The sequence below is a fragment of the Watersipora subatra genome, chromosome 4, assembly GCF_963576615.1.
Source record: "Watersipora subatra chromosome 4, tzWatSuba1.1, whole genome shotgun sequence".
NCBI classification, from domain to species: Eukaryota; Metazoa; Bryozoa; class Gymnolaemata; order Cheilostomatida; family Watersiporidae; genus Watersipora; species Watersipora subatra.
Window position 1 is genome coordinate 461857 of NC_088711.1, and position 23131 is coordinate 484987.

Here is a 23131-nt window from a genome sequence, read left to right on the forward strand (position 1 = left end):
TAATGAAAGGAAAAGATTATATGTTTGTATCTCTCCCCCTGCAATAGTAGAAATGCAATATTGGCCAATATTAGAAGTAAAATGCACTGATATTATTAGAATAACCAATATTATTAATATAGTAATAATATAAAACCAATACACAATTTTGTTTACATTTAAAAACGTCATAGTTTTTATAATCTCATAAGTATAATCTCATAATCTTAAAATCTCATAAGAATTGTTTAAAAAAAATATCATCGTCATTTCCTTTACTTACACTGCATTGTACATCAGTTAGAATACCGAAGCACTCAAGAGTTTAAAATGTCAGTTACTTTGAAATCGGCAAAAATGAAACGATTCCACTACTCCTAATTAATACAGAAACCTTCGACAATGCTATAGACTGGTGAAATGTGCACGTTATTTTTTTTCGAAATGCGCACGACTTATCGTTCTATTCACTGTCGCTCGGCATTTCAATTTCCGGTCTTAACTTTTATTAAACTAAGCTTTTCAAGCGTTTTGTGGCGATTTTCGTCCAAATTAATCTATTTGTGTATAATCCAATCAGATGGGTAAGTTTAAAGATAATACCGACGGTTTACAAAGACTTGGTAACATATTTGAATAGGCTTAAATGTGTTTTGTATCGTTATTATACTTTAACGACTTTACATTCCGATGGTGAAATTTTTTGATGAAATTTTTAGACAAGGGTTCGTCTCATTGATGATGATTAATTTTCGTAAGTTGTGTGCACATGCATTTATCATAAAAACTCTCATAGTTCGCTTCCCCTCGTTTGTTCGTAGGATTATATTTATTCCATATTTATTGTTGTATATATTATATTTATTCAATATTTATTGCTCTATGTATTATATTTGTAACATATTAATTGCTTTATATATTATATTTATTCAATATTTATTGTTTTATATATTATATTTATTCCATATTTATTGCTTTATATATTATATTTATTACATATTTATTGTTTTATATATTATATTTATTATATATTTATTGCTTTATATATTTTATTTATTTTATATTTATTGCTTTATATATTATATTTATTCCATATTTATTGTTTTATATATTATATTTATTCTATATTTATTGTTTTATAGATTATATTTATTACATATTTATTGCTTTATATATTATATTTATTCCATATTTATTGCTTTATATATTATATTTATTCCATATTTATTGTTTTATATATTATATTTATTACATATTTATTGCTTTATATATTATATTTATTCCATATTTATTGCTTTAGATATTATATTTATTCCATATTTATTGTTTTATATATTATATTTATTCTATATTTATTGCTTTATATATTATATTTATTCCATATTTATTGTTTTATATATTATATTTATTACATATTTATTGCTTTATATATTATATTTATTCTATATTTATTGCTTTATATATTATATTTATTCTATATTTATTCCTTTATATATTATATTTATTCCATATTTATTGTTTTATATATTATAATTATTCCATATTTATTGCTTTATATATTATATTTATTCTATATTTATTGCTTTATATATTATATTTATTCCATATTTATTGTTTTATATATTATATTTATTACATATTTATTGCTTTATATATTATATTTATTCCATATTTATTGCTTTAGATATTATATTTATTCCATATTTATTGTTTTATATATTATATTTATTCTATATTTATTGCTTTATATATTATATTTATTCCATATTTATTGCTCTATGTATTATATTTATTCCATATTTATTGCTTTATGTATTATATTTATTACATATTTATTGCTTTATGTATTATATTTATTCCATATTTATTGCTTTAGATATTATATTTATTACATATTTATTGCTTTATGTATTATATTTATTCCATATTTATTGCTTTAGATATTATATTTATTACATATTTATTGCTTTATGTATTATATTTATTACATATTTATGCATTATATAATATACTTACTACGTATTCAATGCACTATATATTATATTTACTACATAATCATTGCACTATATGTTATATCTATTCCATATTTATTGCACTATGCATTATATTTATTACCTATTCATTGCACTATATAGTATATTTATTAAATATTCATCGCATTATATATTATATTTATCACATATTTATTGCACTATATATTGTATTCGTTATAAAGTCATTGCATTATGTATTATAATTATTACGTATTTATAGCATATATTTTATTTATTGCACTATATATTGTAGTTACTCGTACACGGGCAGTTTCGTATGTCATGAGAGATCATCATGTGTACAACAACATGATCAAACATGAGTACAATTATTCAAACACTTGAAGCTAAGTTTTAGTATGTACTTTTAACTATTTTACTGAATCTCAACTTTTTATCATTAGAATTTTATCACTTATTAGTTTCTGGTTTCGTTTTCAATATTATTTTAGCCGATCTCATTAAAAACTTGTTCAAACTACATGTAATTCGACAAAAAAGCCCTCACGATGCTGTTTTCGTAATGAAGTGGATTTTTGTTAGCAGATTAAGGGAAGTTGTCTGACCTTCTGTTTGAATAAACTGCAACTCCCCCTTTGCTATTGGGTTTAAAGAAAAAATATAACCGTTTACAAATTTGCAGAATTGCTGAAATGAGAGAAGTCTATCCTCGTGTCTCTCTCAGGCGTCGTGAAAATGTTTGCGGCTTTATTTTGATTATTTTGGCGTATTTGTTATTTTGATGTGCGAAATGAGCTCACCAACTGCCAAAATTGAACTCGAGAAAATTTTTTGTTGATTTTGCCTGGTGAAATACGATTCGTATGCTGAGGTGAAAAAAATCATCATGTTCAACTTCTTAAGGTCAAAAAATTGTACAATGTATATCAGGGTAGTCGTATCCTGAGGGTGCACTGCACAGATAAACCTGAAGGTGCACTGTATCTGGATTTGATTCCCTTGCAATAGGATTTTTTAGCATTTTTAGAGTGGCTTCGAACAGACGAACAGAAATGACTCGTATTATAAAAAAGATTACATATCATTGCTCCAGTCTCGCCATGTAATGCATCTTACTATCATACTTCAGTTAAACTTTGAACCTTTACACTAGATATGGTTTATAACCCTCCCTTTACACTAGATATGGTTTATAACCCTCCCTTTACACTAGATATGTTTTATAACCCTCCCTTTACACTAGATATGGTTTATAACCCTCCCTTTACACTAGATATGGTTTATAACCCTCCCTTTACACTAGATATGGTTTATAACCCTCCCTTTACACTAGATATGGTTTATAACCCTCCCTTTACACTAGATATGGTTTGTAATCCTCCCTTTACACTAGATGTGGTTTATAACCCTCCCTTTACACTAGATATGGTTTATAACTCTCCCTTTACACTAGATATGGTTTATAACCCTCCCTTTATACTAGATATGGTTTATAACTCTCCCTTTACACTAGATACGGTTTATAACCCTCCCTTTACACTAGATGTGGTTTATAACCCTCCCTTTACACTAGATATGGTTTATAACTCTCCCTTTACACTAGATATGGTTTATGACTCTCCCTTTACACTAGATATGGTTTATAACCCTCTCTTTACACTAGATGTGGTTTATAACCCTCCCTTTACACTAGATATGGTTTATAACTCTCCCTTTACACTAGATATGGTTTATGACTCTCCCTTTGCACTAGATATGGTTTATAACTCTCCCTTTACACTAGATATGGTTTATGACTCTCCCTTTACACTAGATATGGTTTATAACCCTCTCTTTACACTAGATATGGTTTATAACCCTCCCTTTACACTAGATACGGTTTATAACCCTCCCTTTACACTAGATGTGGTTTATAACCCTCCCTTTACACTAGATATGGTTTATAACTCTCCCTTTACACTAGATATGGTTTATGACTCTCCCTTTACACTAGATATGGTTTATAACCCTCTCTTTACACTAGATGTGGTTTATAACCCTCCCTTTACACTAGATATGGTTTATAACTCTCCCTTTACACTAGATATGGTTTATAACCCTCCCTTTACACTAGATACGGTTTATAACCCTCCCTTTACACTAGATGTGGTTTATAACCCTCCCTTTACACTAGATATGGTTTATAACTCTCCCTTTACACTAGATATGGTTTATGACTCTCCCTTTACACTAGATATGGTTTATAACCCTCTCTTTACACTAGATGTGGTTTATAACCCTCCCTTTACACTAGATATGGTTTATAACTCTCCCTTTACACTAGATATGGTTTATGACTCTCCCTTTACACTAGATATGGTTTATAACCCTCTCTTTACACTAGATGTGGTTTATAACCCTCCCTTTACACTAGATATGGTTTATAACTCTCCCTTTACACTAGATATGGTTTATGACTCTCCCTTTGCACTAGATATGGTTTATAACTCTCCCTTTACACTAGATATGGTTTATGACTCTCCCTTTACACTAGATATGGTTTATAACCCTCTCTTTACACTAGATGTGGTTTATAACCCTCCCTTTACACTAGATATGGTTTATAACTCTCCCTTTACACTAGATATGGTTTATAACTCTCCCTTTACACTAGATATGGTTTATAACCCTCCCTTTACAATAGATATGGTTTATAACCCTCCCTTTACACTAGATACGGTTTATAACCCTCCCTTTACACTAGATGTGGTTTATAACCCTCCCTTTACACTAGATATGGTTTATAACTCTCCCTTTACACTAGATATGGCTTATAACTCTCCCTTTACACTAGATATGGTTTATAACTCTCCCTTTACACTAGATATGGTTTATAACCCTCTCTTTACACTAGATATGGTTTATAACCCTCCCTTTACACTAGATATGGTTTATAACTCTCCCTTTACACTAGATATGGTTTATAACCCTCCCTTTACACTAGATATGGTTTATAACTCTCCCTTTACACTAGATATGGTTTATAACCCTCCCTTTACACTAGATATGGTTTATAATCCTCCCTTTACACTAGATATGGTTTATAACTCTCCCTTTACAATAGATATGGTTTATAACCCTCTCTTTACACTAGTTATGGTTTGTAACCCTTCCTTTACAATAGATATGGTTTATAACCCTCTCTTTACACTAGTTATGGTTTGTAACCCTTCCTTTACACTAGATATGGTTTGTAACTCTCCCTTTACACTAGATCTGGTTTATAACTCTCCCTTTATACTAGATATGGTTTATAACCCTCCCTTTACACTAGATATGGCTTGTAATATTCTTACATAATTTCAGTTGTGACAAAGATATTGAGATGCCCGTTTACTTGAGGGACAAAGATGCACACTATCAGCTGCCTTTTGAAAATAGCTGCACTGAACCTTTGCCAGTTCTGAAGGATTCGGAATGGCCGACAGCAGAAGGACTTGGTTTCAACAACTCACAATATGCCGCCTTCAAGTCTGCTCTCACTCGTGAGTTTGCTGTAATCCAAGGTAAGTATACCATCTACCAGTATGTTAGATGTTGCATCACTGGCTTGTCTCTAGACATATTACAGTGCCACTTTCTGTAAGTGCAAGTACTGAGTCCTATTGTGTTGATGTCTATGTCAACACACAGAATCTTAGCAAAGCATAAATGCTAGACTTTATGAGTTTCCATATTTACGGATTATCACTACTGTATATCCCGGCATATAAGCTGATTCTAAAACCCAATTTTTTTTTCAAAATTCAAGGGTTTGGCTTATACACATGTTACTGATTGAAAGCAACAAAATGAAAATTATTCTAACTTAATTTTAACAGCTAAAACTCAAACCATTATTAATTCAACTTTATTAACCCTTTCACAGCCATCCATGTGCAAGTTTAGCTTGCATGCCTACGGCCAGCCATTTTACTTAATATTGCTGATTTTGCTGCATGATATGTATACAATGTTTTTCAATTTCATACCCTATCTAAAAAGTTTTTGTAACATATTTTATGTTACCAACATGTTAAAAAACAAAGCTATGCAAAAATGTCAATGTATCTATATCATGTGTGTTACTAAAGCTATATGAAACTACGATCGCTACGAAGCTATAACGATCCTCCACAATGTTCGTTGTTTTTACAAAACCAATACTTTAACCACAATCAGAGTCATGCTGTCACTTTTATTATCTGAACACATAATTAATTCTGAATTTGAATCGCCTGTAATGTCATCAACATAAGTAATTCTTCGTTTTCTTACTCGGGACGTACTTGCAAAAGCTATAATAACACTAAATTGTTTGACCGTCACAAAGAAAAAAAAATGTACGCTTTTGAGTTGGAAAGTCCCAAACAAAGATTTAAAACTGCTTCGCGAATTTAGACTAATTTTAAAGAGAAATCTTTGGACAACACTGTCAATACCACAAAGGTATTAAAGATTGTTGGTTATGTTGTCATCGAATAATAAAATTGAGTTACTACGCAAGTGCTGGGAAATTCGCAAAAATGCGCATATGGCAGTCGACCATAGATTTCGCATAAATGCGTTCACGGTAGTGAAAGGGTTAATAAAGTAAAACAACAACAATTCTTACCACTGTAATTAACCCTTTTGCTACCAAATACATTTTTACAAAGACGATTATTTGTTAAACCAAGTATTTAACATTGGTTCATACAAATTGTCATAACATTTGACCAAAGCAATTAGGGTAAAGTTGTACATCATCTGATGCCAGAAAAAGGCCACATATGTGCTGCAGAATGAGTTCGGACATTTTTTTGTTCTTTCCATACTATCGACTAAAAATTCCCCTGTCATACAGCTGTCAGAGTTGGAAACGGTAGAAGTTAGAGTCTGCTGCAAACAGTGTAACAAAAGGCAGCAACCACGCTAGCATTAGTGTTGGAAGCACTGACAAGCCAGCTTGGGAGTCAACGTGAGAGTCAGCGGAGATCGGAATGTAGGTCAGCGTGAGAAGCTACAGAGATAGGAGGCCGAAGCATCAGATATGACAGCTAGGAATGCATGATTGATTGAAGCGCTGACAGGTCAGCGTGAGATACAGCGGGAATAGGAATGCATCAGCGTTAGATGCATTGGAGCGTTACGAGAACAGCATAATAGTAGCTTTGAAGCATTGCCACCCAGCTGCCACAAACAGCATACTAAATCATGTGCTGATAAAAATATCAAGCATATGAGCCCTTTAACGTATTTAACCATTACAACTGATGAGGGGCATTAACAAGCATGATAGATGTACCCCCCCCAATTATGATTATCACCATTACGCATGAAGGAGATGTATGACCATCTACGAATCAATTATAATTGTCACCACTATATACAAAGGAGAACAATACACCACAAGAACTACCCATTATTTTATTGCTGAGTGACAACAAGCACAAGCAGGGACAGATATGCATCAGACCATCAACCGATAGAGTATTTACAACACTTTTATATGTATAGCTTATCTCATCATTTATTATAGATAAAATTACTTTGTGAAATCATAATATAATTGCGCATGAATTCTAATGTTTTGAAATACAAAAAAAGTTATGTAATAACTGTAGAATGCATCACATGAAATATGAATATCTCTTTTGCCTTATGTTAGATAGATAACTATACGTGTAGCTGTCTCGGGATGAGTATTATAGCGAAAGCCATTCTTTTTAATCAGCTAGTGATGGTTTTCAGGTTATGGCCATTTTTGTAGAAAATATCCACTTAGTCTCTTAGCCTATTGACTTGTTAGCTTATTGGGATTCCCAACATCGTCATGGAATCCCCAAAAGATGACGTCAGATATCAGCTGTCAGAAAGGAATGCTGGTTGACATCGGAGTTACTAAAAATAGACATTACAGGAATGTTAAAAGATACGCAAGAATGAACTCAGGCAGCCAATGACACTTGTCAACAATCAGAGAATGAGTATATAAAGAGCTGGCAGCAAGCCAAGGCATGGGGGAACTGGCAGCGAGCCAGAGAAAGGAGAGCGCATCTGGCAGCGAGCCAGAGAAAGGCAGAGCGCAACTGGCAGCGAGCCAGAGAAAGGCAGAGCGCAGCTGGCAGCGAGCCAGAGAAAAGACAGAGTGCATCTGGCAGCGAGCCAGAGACAGTAACTTGGCAGTGAGCCAAGCAGCGAAAAGCAGAGCTCAATTGACAACAAGCCAAATAGAAAAAGGGGCGCATAGAGAGAGGCTAATATAAGCCATATTAGCCTGCAGCAGATAGCCTGCAGAGGATAACCCTATTGAGGAGGATAAACATACAACAGAGCAATTTACCCCAGGAGTTGGGAAGCCAGGAAAACTACTAAGCCCTGAGAAGATAGAATACATTCAGCCCCCCCCCCCCCTGTCAGCAGAAGGAGCCATCGCTACAGGCTGCTTCACTACACACATCGCAGACACGTAACTATTAAACCTAGAAAGGCCATAACCAATAGGGCTAATTACATGTATACAAGCGTAGTGTTATTTTTGCTTGCTTTGGCTAGACAGCATTGTTATTTTGGATCTGCTAAAGAAAATAGAGTTTGCAGACACTTGAGAACAAACCACTGGCACACTTTTGTTGTTATTAGATAATTGCCTACAATCAGTAGTAGGCCTTGCATCTCAATACTACTTGTGTTGAACTTTGATACTTGGGCTCATCATCGCAATAGCGTTATTGTCAAAACAAGTAGCAAGGAGAACTATAGGAGTGCCCATCTCCATTGACTGAGTTGTTATTTCAATTTGACCTTATAGCAGCAGTCTGATTTTTGTGGGGCAGAAGTGCAACTTTGTCTGCGGTCAAAATTTGTCTAGGGAGAAATTTAACTCAAGGTCCAGAGGCTAACCATTACACATAGAACCATAGAACCATAATATTATTACTATCAGAGAAAACACAAAAAACAATACAGTTTTCATTATTATTTCTGAAATTATAAATTTAAAATTTTTTTTTAATATTATCAACTATTCTTATTATTACTGCTAACAAATAAATATATTATTAAATATAAAATATTTAATTAAGATTAATAAATCTTAATCTTTCTTAATCTTAATTTTCACAAATTTCTCCCCTGACACAGCCCACGACCAAAGTGATAATGGAAAAAAGAAAGGGTACTGATAGTTGAGAAATGCAATATTGGCAGTCAAATGGCACTGCAGTGCAATAGGAGAACTGCAATGGTAGCTGCAATGGTAGCTGTAATGTACTGGGTGTTATTATGTACAACGAACAGCAATAATGAAAGGAAAAGATTATAAGTTTATATCTCTCCCCTGCAATAGGAGAAATGCAATATTAGAAGTAAAATGGCAAGCTGCTGTGTCATATACACAGTTTGAAAGTTGGTTGTGTTGAATGTAGAATGATTTTGACAGCGATCTGTTACAAAAAGCAAGCATTAGCATTCACGTGTGTCTGGAAGTTTTTGCAAACTGGAGCAAAATGGAGAAATGGGTCATGATCACAGAAACCATGGTTAAGTCGGGTGTGTGAGGTTTAGAGTTATCTACACTAGCAGAAGGAGAAAAATCTCAGTTATTTTGCAAAAAAAATGATTCCAGCTTAATTACAGGAGATTTTATGGTCAATAAACAGAATGCATGTTTACCATTAGTGCGAAAACATAGTTCTGAGAAAACTGGTGTTACAGTTTGAGAAACAAAAACCAATGCACACTTTTGTTTACATTTCAAAACGTTATAGCAACCAATATCAAGAAATTGTGATATTTATCTAGATTTTTGTATTTATATCCAAAAAATTATGCTGAATTTAAAAATCTAAACATATTTTAGTTGGTTGTCATAGAAATAGCCGCATATCTATAAGAAAATTTAGGCCTATTACTTAATTTTGCAGATATTAAAAATGGCTTGGCAGTACTGCGATATTGGGCACAGCCGTAGTATCATCAACAAAATCTTTAGAAAAATAATAACAGTAACATATTGCACACCATCGGTCACTATATACTTCGATCTTATAAATTCGAATGATTATTCTTATAATTAAACCTTATAATAATCTTATAAAATCGAATAATTATTCTTATAATTAAATATTGTAATAATCTTATCAGAATTGTTAGAAAAATATCATCGTCATTTCCTTTACTTTCACTGCTTTGGACATCAGTTGGAATACCAAAGTACTCATTATAAGTGTCCAAAATGTCAGAGTTATCTTTAAAATCGACAAAAAAGAAATGATTACTTTTCAGTACTTTTACGTTAATTACAGAAACCTTTGGCAATTGGACAATGCCATAGACTGGTGAAATGTGCACACTTTTCTCGTGAAATGCGCACGGCTTTTTCGTTTTACTATCTGTCGCACGGCTTTATCGGCGTTTTGTTGGCCAGTCTTAATTTTGATTAAAAAAGGCTTGTCAGGTTTTAATGGCAATTTTAGTCCAAATTAATCTTTCTAGTTATGTATGATAGTCCGATCAGATGGGCAAGTTTTAAGATATTGTCGACACTTTTCAAAAACTTGGTAAATAGCTTGGTAAAACTTGGTAAACTTGGTTTAAATAGGATTATATGTGTTTTGTATCGTTATTATACTTAAACGACTCCACACAAAAATAGTTAAGTTTTTTGATGAGATTTCGGTACAAGGATTTGGGTACGGCCGTCGATGAATAATTTTCGGGAGTTGTGTGCACATATGCATTTATCATAAAGCTCCAAACACTCGCTTCGCTTGTGTTTGGTCGTGGGAATAGAACAAAAAAGCATTTTTGTTCTCTTCTTGCGAACAAACATGCTTTTGTTTGTTCGCAAAAAGCATGTTTGCGGACAAACATGGGGTTTTGGGTTTGACTCCCAACTTTAGGCATGTTGCAAGTCAGACGAGTTACCACTATTACTATAGCTTATGGCATTATTATTGCGATTAAAGATAAATACTCACTATCATTACTACTATTACTCAATAGATAACCCTCAGAAGATCTGTGAATAATCTCGGAATAGTCTGTAAAACTTCCATAGCTGTAATGCATCTGGCCATCACAAAGAATAAATAGCTATTAAAATACTGTAAAACCCCTAATTGAACGCCACCTCTATTTGAACGTCACCTTTATTTGAACGCCACCTCTATTTGAACGCCACCTCCAATTGACGGCCACCCTGAGAGAAGGATTGAAAAATAGACCACCACTCTCCAATTGAACGCCATCGCCATTTGACCACCACTCTGACATTATTTGATCTTTTCGAGCCCATAATATCAACAACATAACAGTAGAAAAGTTTCCACAATATCGTATTAATAATAGATCGTTTATATCAATATCAGTTAATTCTCTCGTTGTCCAATTCCAAAGTTTTTCGTTTTTTCGTTAAAACTTGAAGGCAACACCGTAGCAATAATCAATAATGCTCTCCGGCTAGTAATAGCTCTCTGTTTAATGTGGTCTTTCTACTTCGAAGTAGTCTACATTTATAAATGAAAAAACACGGCTTAAGTTTACGATGGTAGATGAACCTTCAAACCAACGCTAGAGAAATAATTACTGTCTCAGGCTAATAATGGTTCTTTATTTAACGCGGTCCTAATACTTCGAAGGACATGCAGATAAAAACTGGTTCGCAGGTTTTGGACCAAGGTTACGCAAGCAAATTTTTAGCAAGCAAACTTTTACGCGTTGCATAAGTGCTAAAAGCAGCGTGTGAAAGTTTTACTCTGCCAAAAATTGTTTGGACGCTAATTTTGACTAATTCAGCAATGCAGAAAAAGAGTTGAGGCCAGAAGATATTGTGGAAGGTATTGAACAACTAGAAAATGTTCGTTCCATAGAAAGCAACAATAAGAACACAGCTATTCGAGTTAACGATGGAAATATTTTTGTTTTAAAAACATAAATTTTTGTTTCTGCATGTAATATAAACATGGTTCGTTTATGTCACTTGTTCATGAATATGTATTTTTATCATTTGATAGATTGTTGTTGTATAACTTATAAATATGCAGATTTTTAGCATGTTATTTAATAATATCCTTGCGGCCATCTTAACACAGCTTACAATCGATGCTCATAACTTACAATCGATGCTCATAATCGATCGATGCTCATAACTCTATTTCTATAGCACATAAAAAGCTAGTTTTGGCTGCAGACTGTAGCAAACATATCAGCGAGTGCAATGAGCTTTTATTCAACAATGTTAAATAAAGACATAGAATAAAAATATGTTTTCAAATTTAGAATAAATGAAAATTGAAAATTCCAACAAAGGACACAGGCTATAATATCATCGCAGGTCAATTGCAAGCAATAGATATCAACTGGTAGAGGTACTTCTCAGTTTCTTGATGCACGTTTATTAAGAAATCTTTGACAAATTAGAGGTAAGTTGCAGATTTATTGCATTCAAAGTTTTAAAAATCGGTCTACCGGAAAAAGAGGGCAAATTATAGGCGACATCTACTTCACCCGAATTAGGGCTAAATTTATCTTTTGAAAATTCTGACGAGCCATTTGAAAAATAGACCGCCAGCCTACATTTGAACGCTGCCTCCAATTGACCACCACCATAGAGGAGAGGTTAAAAAATAGAGCGCCATGGCGTTCAATTAGAGGTTTTACGGTATCTTTTTAAAAATCAAAACTAAGGTGAGCTTGAGATACAAAAATGTTTTTGATTAAGCAGAGACACGATAGGCTATTATACAACTATGCACCAATCAAAAACGTTTTGTGCTAAGCCTGCAAAAGCTTTTCCACTTCTGCAGCCTTTTGTTCTGATAGGTACGTATGGCGTATTACTATTTATAGGGTCAAGTTATATGTGAGATAAGCTTATATGCGGGAATATATATGGTATTCCTATTACCAAGAAAGTTGCTAGTACACGGCATTGGAACTTTAGTACTGATCTACCTTTTTAGGTCCCCCAGGAACTGGTAAAACTTATGTTGGCCTGAAGATTGTCGAGACATTGCTTGGAAACCTCTACGACATCGGGCCCTGTAAAGAGGATGCTGGTTTCAATGGCGATGAAGACAAACTCAGCCAACGCCCATCTTTGTTAGGAAAAGGAATGGATTGTCCAATTCTTGTCGTTTGTTACACAAACCATGCGCTGGACCAGTTCTTGGAAGGTCTACTTGAGTTCTGTTCAGAACAAGGTAAATACTAAATATAATTAGTTTGTCTAACATCTCTCTTGATTTCTTTTCATAACTTTGTGACTTTGACAACATTTGCTTTGTTTTGAAGTGAAAGTTTTTTCAGTACTATGTGGTAGAAACATGAATTACACCAAGAAAATACATAATCGGGTAACTTGGAAAATATGCCTGTCAGGATGCATTTGTCCACGAGTCACAAGGTCTGATGTTATTGAATACTGCAGCAAGGTTACAATTAGAGTAGTTAGAATTTGGTATTATCATGCACACTGCAGTTAACAATGTAGTATAACTGTTATAGCATGTATGTAAGAATACGATAATGAATTATTGTATGCAGTATATTATATAGAGTACTAGCTGAATGCCCAGCGTTGCTCTGGTAATAAAATAACTACCTAATAGGCTTGAGTAACTCACTTGATAAGCTAGTAGTCTAAATCTTTACTAAAACAGTAGCCGTGTTTGAAGCCAGCATAATAATCAACTATGCTGTTTGCAATGATCAACCATAATAGTTAATAACCCCAAAAGCTTTAAGAGTGAGTATTTTAACTGATGTAATGAGTGTCTTCACAATCATTTATCGCTACGTTCTGTTAGACATTGTAGTGTAGGGGTTTAGATTTCTGGTCTGTAGACCTGGAGGTTTCGATTTCAAATCCTCTGGAATTTTTGTTCCTAAAATCATCGCTATAACTGGACAGATGAGCCCCAAACACTGAGACTTATATTTATAGATAGACTAGTTGAATGCCCGGCGTTGCCCGGGTAATAAAAAAGTCTTTGCAGAGAAAATTTATTTTTATTTAACTTCTAACAACATTTACCAATCTAACTTTTAAACTTCATGAGAAAAGTGTTTTTTGCAGTTCAAATAAATTAAGAGAAAAAAGAAAACAGCTGTAGAAGTGTTTAAATGTGAACTAATTAGCAAGTAATGTCTAGATAGTCTGTTTTGCTACAATGAAAATTGATTTGATACAATTAATACAAACTGGGAAAACAAAATTAAAATATGAGAATGCTGGATTAACAATAACAATGAGTATGTAGAAAAGTATGTATAAAAAAGGTTACTATCGCATTGAAAGCTCATAGTATTCAAAGTTTTGATGGACAATACTGGTGTCTCTCGATACTGATACAAGTGTATAGCAGTGAAGTAAATGAGGGTATTTTGTCTGACCAAAAGAAAAGGAAAGAATGTAGAGGCAAACCCTATTTGAGATAGCACAATATAAAACCGTGTATGTGAAAATATTTTTACTATTTACAGAAGAGCCTGAGGTGGAACCGAAAGTTGAAGTTGGCGTGTAACTGCACATTTGAAATTGAAACAGCACATTCAAAAACTACAAATTAGAAAAAAATACATGTAGGTGATGAATTTTGTAATAGCTTTTAAAAAGCTTTCAAAAGAAAAACAAATACAAAATGTAATATTAATTAATAATAAAAAGTTCATATTTAGCTCTAATCGTAAAAAGGATAGATAAGATCATTAAGAATGATAAGACTGGCATAGCCTAGTGGTTAGGCGTGCCTGTTTGTAGGTTTGTGGTTTAAATTGTTGTGAGTTCAATTCTAGTGCCAAGTGTATTTTTCATAACTAGATTTTAATGGTTATAACAGGACACATAAACAAAAGACAAAAAACACTGAGATTAACATGTAGATTAACATCATATAAAGTATATCCTATAAGAGTAGTTTTATGTTTTGCTTGTTGATACATTTTGGGTTTTCCACTCATGCATAGAGTGTTTTCATTTTTTGTATTGCATAATGTTTCTGGTGACATTCTGCATTTCCTCACGGATAGAGGTGGTGCTTAAAATAAAGTCCTCCATATATTTATAATAAAGCTAATCTATATATATATATTTCTTAAAGTTGGTCGTGTGTGTATGTGTACATGTCCAGCTATAGCTATTAAAATCTTGGAATTAAAATTCCGCATTCTGATGGATTTGAACTCACAGCGAATGCTACCACAAATTTTTTATCCAGGCGCTCTACCACTAAGCTACATACCCTAAGACACGTATGTATTTGCCTCATCTAACTTTCGCGTTTTTGCGGAGTCATCCCCTCGCGAAAAATTCATGTGCGAAACTAAACTATCATAACGAACGAGCGAAAACGTGAAATTAAATAGCTTTGTTCATTGATAGTCCAAGAAACAAATGGCAGCAAGCGATCAAATTGCATTAGCGAAATCGCCCAAACCATTCTACCTGCGGTTCACAATTACAAACTAGTCCCAAATTGAATTTTTTTTCTTATCGGTGAGGCTTCAAGCACGTATTCTCTGGGCGGCTGGCCAGCTGAGCCGTCCCAACTTTTTAGGAACTTTTTGCGGCTAAGTACAGTCAAACTCAGATAACTCGCCCTCGGATAAAATGTAACATTTCATCTCAAACACAAGGTTAACTCGAACGGATTTGTTTGGTCCGTTTCCACGTAATGATAAATTGCTTCAGATAACTCAACCTCAACATCATTTATTCGAAAAGTTATTTGCCCAACGGCTATGGAGACGGCTTTTATCGCTGTAGAATATCACTTTATTCGAAGCCATAGCGACAAACATCAACTTTTAGTAGTTTTTAGGCGTCATTATTATCATCATCAGTGGCAAAGTATTCTTGTTAACGACCTTTATAAAGGTTTGCAAAATATCAAGTTTTATCAAACATCTGCTAACATTGCCTACCGACATTTGAAGCTTACTAACTGGGTTAGGGGAATTTTCCATTGGCAATGTGCCAGACCACTTGGCAATGGTCTGCCACTTGCTGGAGAGTTGCCTACCAACAAGTGGTAAACAAATCTCATCACTTCTCATTGTTTATAAGCTGATTTTTAATACCCGGGCAATGCCAGGAGGCACAGCTAGTATATATAGTAACTAAAAGAAGGTGCAAAAGCATATAAAAGTAGTATATATATATATATATATATATATCATATATATATTGATATATATATATATATATGTATCAATATGCAGGACAGATAGCGCAGCTGGTAAGGTATCGGTACAGTGATCATTAGGTCCTAGGTTCAAACCCCAACAACTGCACCTTTCTGGTGGTCCTTAGACAAGACCCTTGCTTGTATAATGTCTACAACCTCTATGATGAGTGCAATAACCAAAGCCATGCTGGCTTGGACGTCGCCCGGTCAAACAAGGTCCGGGCTGCCTCTAGCTGAACCAGGACAAGGCAGTGAAAATTGGGCTACTGTTTCAAAACGGATTAAATGGACTCGAACTGATAACACGGACCTCATGCAGTGCTACTTTATGAGTGAACATCAAAAGTGGGGCTACATGGGAAGGATGCATCAATTGTAGATAAACATGCGCCCTGAATTGCCACTAACTACTAAACAACTTGTAGCTCAAAGAAGTAACATAATCAAGCGGCACCTCATATCGGAACTTGAGGTAGATGAAATTAGCGAACAGTTCACCCAAGTAACCTCGTCCAACGAGGAGTGCATATCAACACACACTGACACACATACACAATCTTGTGTTGACTCGCGGGTTAAAGAAGACATGCACTTTGACCTTGACTCAAGGGTCAAGGTCAAAGTGCATGTCAAAGTCAAAATATCATCAACAAAATGCCAGCTGCTAATGATTATGGAAGCAGGGTACCACTACGAATAGTTAGCAAGGCCATACCTAAGAAGCTGTTAGAAGACATTAACTTGGCACTGGAGTCGATCTCAACTGGATCGATCAGTGAGACTAATGCCCTAATCTACAGTGCAGCAACTGTCATCTTGGAGGAGATACTGTAGGTATTAAGCCACTGCCAACAAGGCTTTAAGCCATTACATTCTGGCAGCTGAGTCTACAAAATAAGATCGAGGACTTGCGCAAGAAAGTTAGTAGGCTCAGTGAGATATCTAATCACAGCTTGGAGCGTCCAAAAAGGGAAGCCACAATAGAAGCTCTAGAATCTGTGAAACAGCAGCTAGTAGCACTCTCCGCCCGACTGAAGCGGTACACCAAAGAGCGGGATAACAAGAGAATGAACAAACTGTTCATCAATAATCCATCCAGAGTGTATTCCCAGTTCAAAAGTGAAATGCAGAGGCCAATGTCAGATCCTCCCCGATCCAGCACTTCAAAGTTCTGGAAAGACATCTGGGAGAAAGAGACTACTCATAACACCACTGCAAATTGGCTGAAGTGGCTTAAAGAGAGCCATCAACACACTGTGGCTAAGCAAGGACTCACCATCAGCAAAGTGGACATCAAGTGCAGAGTGCAGTGTATGAAGAACTGGGCAGCACCTGGCCATGACATGATTCAAGCCTTCTGGTTGAAGAAATTGACATCACTTCACACTAGAATGGCTAAGCAGATGGAATGCTTAATAGAACAAGGTGACTTTCCAGAACGGTTGACCAAAGGATGAACTGTTTCTCTGATAAAACATCCAAAGCAGGGGCCGATTCCCAAAAAAACTATCGACCAATAACGTGCTTGCCCACCACCTGGAAACTGCTCTCAGGAATAGTTGCAGACAAACTGGAAGAGCACATGAGTCACTATATGACCAGTGCTCAGAAAGGAATTGGGCGCAACACCCGAGGAGCCAAACATCAGTTACTGGTGGATCGGACAGTCTGTCAAGACAGCAGGAGATGGCATACCAATCTTTCCATGGCTTGGATTGACTACAAAAAGACCTATGACTCAATGCCCCATAGTTGCATACTTGAGTGCCTCAATATGAACAATGTTCACCCTGCTCTTGTGGCATTTATCAAGATGTCAATGACCAAATGGAAGACGGAACTGGAGGCTAATGGCAAAAAGCTGGCGAGTGTAAAAATTAAGCGAGGCATCTATCAAGGTGACTCCTTATCACCGCTGCTCTTCTGCATATGCCTAAACCCTCTCAACAATATGCTGGAGAAGACTCAATATGGGTTCCAGTTTAAGAGTGGCACCAAGATAAACCACCTCTGCTAGATGGATGACATCAAGCTGTACGCTAACAAAGAAAGAGACATTGATTCGCTAATACACCTCACTCAGGTATACAGCAAGGACATCTGAATGACTTTCGGTATTGAGAAATGTGGAAGGCTAATTCTTAAGAAAGACCAATCTATGCTCACAGATGGCCTAAGAATGCCAAATGGTACCATCAAAGATATAGAAGAAGGGTATAAGTACTTGGGGATTATGTAAAGCAACATCAACCATGAAGCCGAGGTACGTCACAAAGCCATTTCCGAATACAAGAAACGCCTTCAGCAGGTCCTACGGAGCCAGCTCAATGCCAAGAACCAAGTCATGGCAATAATTACCTACGCACTGCCAGTAATAAGATATTCAGCAGGCATAATAAAGTAGACTGGGGAAGCCATCAAGGAAAAAGATATAGCAACTCGTAAACTGCTGACCATGCATGGAGCACTCCACTCAAAATCTGATACTACTAGATTGTATCTCGATAGGAAAGATGGCGGTAGGGGACTCAAAAGTGTACAGCAGACAGCGAAAGAGGAAGAACCAAGCATCAGAGCCTATGCAGCCTCCATGGCCACTTCAGATAAGTTGCTAACTGAATTTCAATCGGCTGCTCTTACAATGGAGCTTCGCCCTAATGACGAAGAAATTGACTGGCACATGAAACCTCTTCATGGTGCTTACCACCGACAAATATCTAAGGTTGGTGATCTTCACCAGACATATATGTGGCTGAACAAAGGAAACCTAACGGCCAATACAGAGTCGCTAATCATGGCAGCCCAGGAGCAATTGCTCCCAACAAGGCAACTCCAAACAAAAATCTATCACACTAGAGACGATCCTAGATGCAGACTGTGCAAAGATGCACCTGAGACCATCCAACACATCATCAGTGGATGCAAGCAGCTAACAGGAAATGCATACACTGAGCGGCATAATCATGTCGCAGGTGTTGTGTATAGAAGTCTATGTGATGAGTATGGCCTTAATAAACCACAACACTGGTGGGAAGCTCCTGGTAAGGTCAATGAAAATGACCGCATTAAGATCCTCTGGGATTTCTACATCCGGACTGACAAGCATGTCCTAGCAAACCAACCAGATATAGTGGTGGTGGACAATGAGAACAAGAGGGCTACTATAATAGATATAGCAGTACCCAATGACTAAAATATAGAAAAAGAAAAGGTAGAGAAATATCTCCCTCTTGGAGAAGAGATTGAGAAATGCTGGGATGTAAGAACAACTGTAATCCCAGTAGTCATTGGAGCATTGGGCGCAATAGCACTGGCGCATAAAATGTGGCTTGCTCAAATACCAACAGCAATCAACTCAAGTGAGTTGCAGAAAAGTGTACTATTGGGAACAGCTAAGATCTTGAGGCGAATGCTCAAACTCCCAGGTCTCTGGTAGGAGACCCGAGTTAGAGCAGAAATTACCACCCATACAGGTTAACCGGGGTGAGGAAACCATTTATATACATGTATATATATATAGTAACTAAAAGAAGGTTCAAAAGCATATAAAAAGAGAACTCTACACTAAAAACCTAAGATAAAATAAAGATAATTAGCGGAAAAAATATTAAGAAGAAAGTAAACTTTTAGTAATTGCGCTAAAAAAAATTTTCATGCGATGCACTCATCAGACGCGGTTAGACTAAAATAAAAAGTTGTACCGAAATGCTAAAAATGGGCTCGCTGTATTAATCATATGATTTAAAGCTAAGTTTAACCGAGAATATAACTCCTAGCATGTCTGCAATGAGAAGACAGTTCATTTCTTTTATTCAATGCGCTCAAGTGTGGTTTACATATTACCCTATAGGATGAAATTATTCGTTGGTTATAAAAATTCACGATTTTGCGAGCAGTCAATTCCGCGAATTATTAAATTCCGTGAATAATTAGTTCTATTTTTAATCATAAGGGAGAATAACTACTGCATCAAATTAAAAACTAGCTGCTAGGCTAGTTTTTAATATAAATACTAAACGTAGTTGAGTTCCAAAACATTTTTAAAATAATTGCTTGGGCTTTGAGCTAACACCATTGCCAATGCATCACTTGACACTTAGACTTGACACTAAATAGATTTTCTTACATAATATAAAACAAAAACCACATTCATAATGTTCAGTAGATTTACATAAAAAGATATTTATATCCTAAAAGCATAAAAGAGAATTTTTTAGCTTATTTTTTACTTTGAGTTTGGGTTTCAACATCTTCATCCCTATAATATAGCTTCTTTATGTTAACATATTAACATGTTAACATAATGGAATTACTTTATCAATGTTTTATTATATTAACATAATAGAACTTCTCTATCAACACCTGGCCAAGTTAACATAATAGAACTTCTCCATCAATCCCTTGCCATGTTAACATAATAGAACTTCTCTATCAACATCTTGTCATGTTAACATAATAGAACTTCTCTATCAACACCTTGCCATATTAACATAATAGAACTTCTCTATCAACACCTTGCCATGTAAACATAATAGAACTTCTCTATCAACATCTTGTCATGTTAACATAATAGAACTTCTCTATCAACACCTTGCCATATTAACATAATAGAACTTCTCTATCAACACCTTGCCATGTAAACATAATAGAACTTCTCTATCAACATCTTGTCATGTTAACATAATAGAACTTCTCTATCAACACCTTGCCATGTTAACATAATAAAACTTCTCTATCAACACCTTGTTATGTTAACATAATATAACTTCTCTATCAACACCTCGCCATATTAACATATCAGAACTTCTCTATCAACACCTTGCCATGTTAACATAATAGAACATCTTTATCAACACCTTGTCATGTTAACATAATAGAACTTCTCTATCAACACCTTGCCATATTAACATAATAAAATTTCTCTAACAACACCTTGCCATGTAAACATAATAGAACTTCTCTATCAACACCTGGCCATGTTAAAAGCAAACGAATAGAACCATTGATCTGTCCAATCAGCTGCATGTTATGAGTAATTGCAAGCTAGTATGGTCAGGTGAAGTTGTTAGAAGGAGAGGCAGCAAGTAAATAATTTATAAATACATGTAGTAACTATAAAAGTTACCTTATCCTTTCACTCCTAACAACAAGCTGTTCATTCTCCACATTAATTGAATCTTATCAAGGTAATGTACTTTCCGTAGAACCTCTATATGAATGCCATGGCGCTTTATTTTTCAACCCTTCCTTAGAGTGGCGCTTTATTTGAGGTGACGTTAATATAAAGGGTGGCATTGTATTTTTTAAACACCTTGTCAGAATGTTGAGAAGACTTTACCCTTTTACGAGCAAATCAAATGTCGCTCATATTTTGCACTCTCCTTCAGGCGGTGCGACATTAACCCTTTTGTATACATGTACAAGAAATTTTCTAACTTACTTCCAACTTGTTGTACTTCGACTCTCTAAATAAATATGCTCGAGGAAGCTGATACATGTACATGTTTCTACCAGTTAATGTCCTGCAATCTCCATATGCTTGCAATTAACCTTTGATGATCTTATAGCCTGCATTGTAATTTGTTGGAGCTTTAAATATTTCATTTTCAATATGAAGGCATATTTTTATTTTATAACTACACTTAACAAGGTTGCATAAAATCTCATTGCACTCATTGATATGGTTGCTACAGTTTGCTATAATTTACAGCCAAAACTGGCTTTTTATATGCAATAAAAGAGGAGTTATGAGCATCAATCCATTGTAAGCTGAATTAAAACTACCGCAATCAAACTATCAAATAGTATGCTATAAATCTGCAAATAACTTTCATAATAATAATAATCTATCAAATGCTAAAAAGATATTCAAGAAGAAGTCGCATGAACAAACCATAACTATAATACATGCAGAAGCAAAATCTAACATTTTTGAAACAAAGATCTTTGCATCGTTTGCTCCGCATGTTGCATTATGATTGTTGTTTTTGTATGGAACCATTTCATCATCTTCTACCTGTTCAATACTTTCCACAGCTTCTGCTGACCTGAACTCTGCTTCTGCACTGCTGAGCTAGTCGATATAAGCGTCTAAATAATTTTTTTAGCAGAGGCAAACTTTTACGCATCGCTATCTGAAAAACCTTTCGCGAAAATAGTGGTAAACTTTTAGCAGGATGCATGCTGTCACAAGTCATCCAAAACATCGTATTTGCTAAAACATTTTTCACAAATTTGTTGAAGTATCAAGACCATCTTAAAAACAAGGAACTACTATTAACCTGATACAGTTACAAATTATTTCTATGGTGTTACGATCAGTTTTTAATGAAAAAGCGTCAAAGCTTGAATTTGAAACAAATATCCTGATACGAACAGAAACAACAAATGAATTAATTTTTATTGATATAATCGTGTCATTATTAGCACATTTTTTGTGGACACTTTTCTATTGATCACTTGCCATTATAGGTTTGTGAATATTAAAACTGTAAAATAGTGGTGGTCAAATAGCAGTGGCGTTCAATTAAAGTGTGGGGTCGCGCTCTATTCGTCAACCCTTATCTCATAGTGACTCTCAAATAAAGGTGGCAGTCAAACACAGGTTTTACAGTAGATGTCACTATTATTATTTCTTCCCCAGCAAGGTTCTAAACTACTCTTGAGCCCTCAATAATTGTTGGACCATTCTGGCGCATACATGGCCATTTGCTTTTGCACTGAAGGTGAACTTGTCCGAGTCGGATCAAGAAGCAAAAGTGAGCGCCTTGAAACATACAATTTGCGGAATATCTCCGCTGAGTGTAGAAAAGGATTATTGCCAGGCAGAAGAAAGGAAAAGAGTGCTATCATTGTAAGTTGTTTTAGCTATGGTTTGCCTTTATTACTTGAGGTTTTGTCAGTGAATGTTTCATTCTCTGAGATGATTCTTGCGAGCTCAGCTCAAGAATGTGACATAATGTGCTGTCA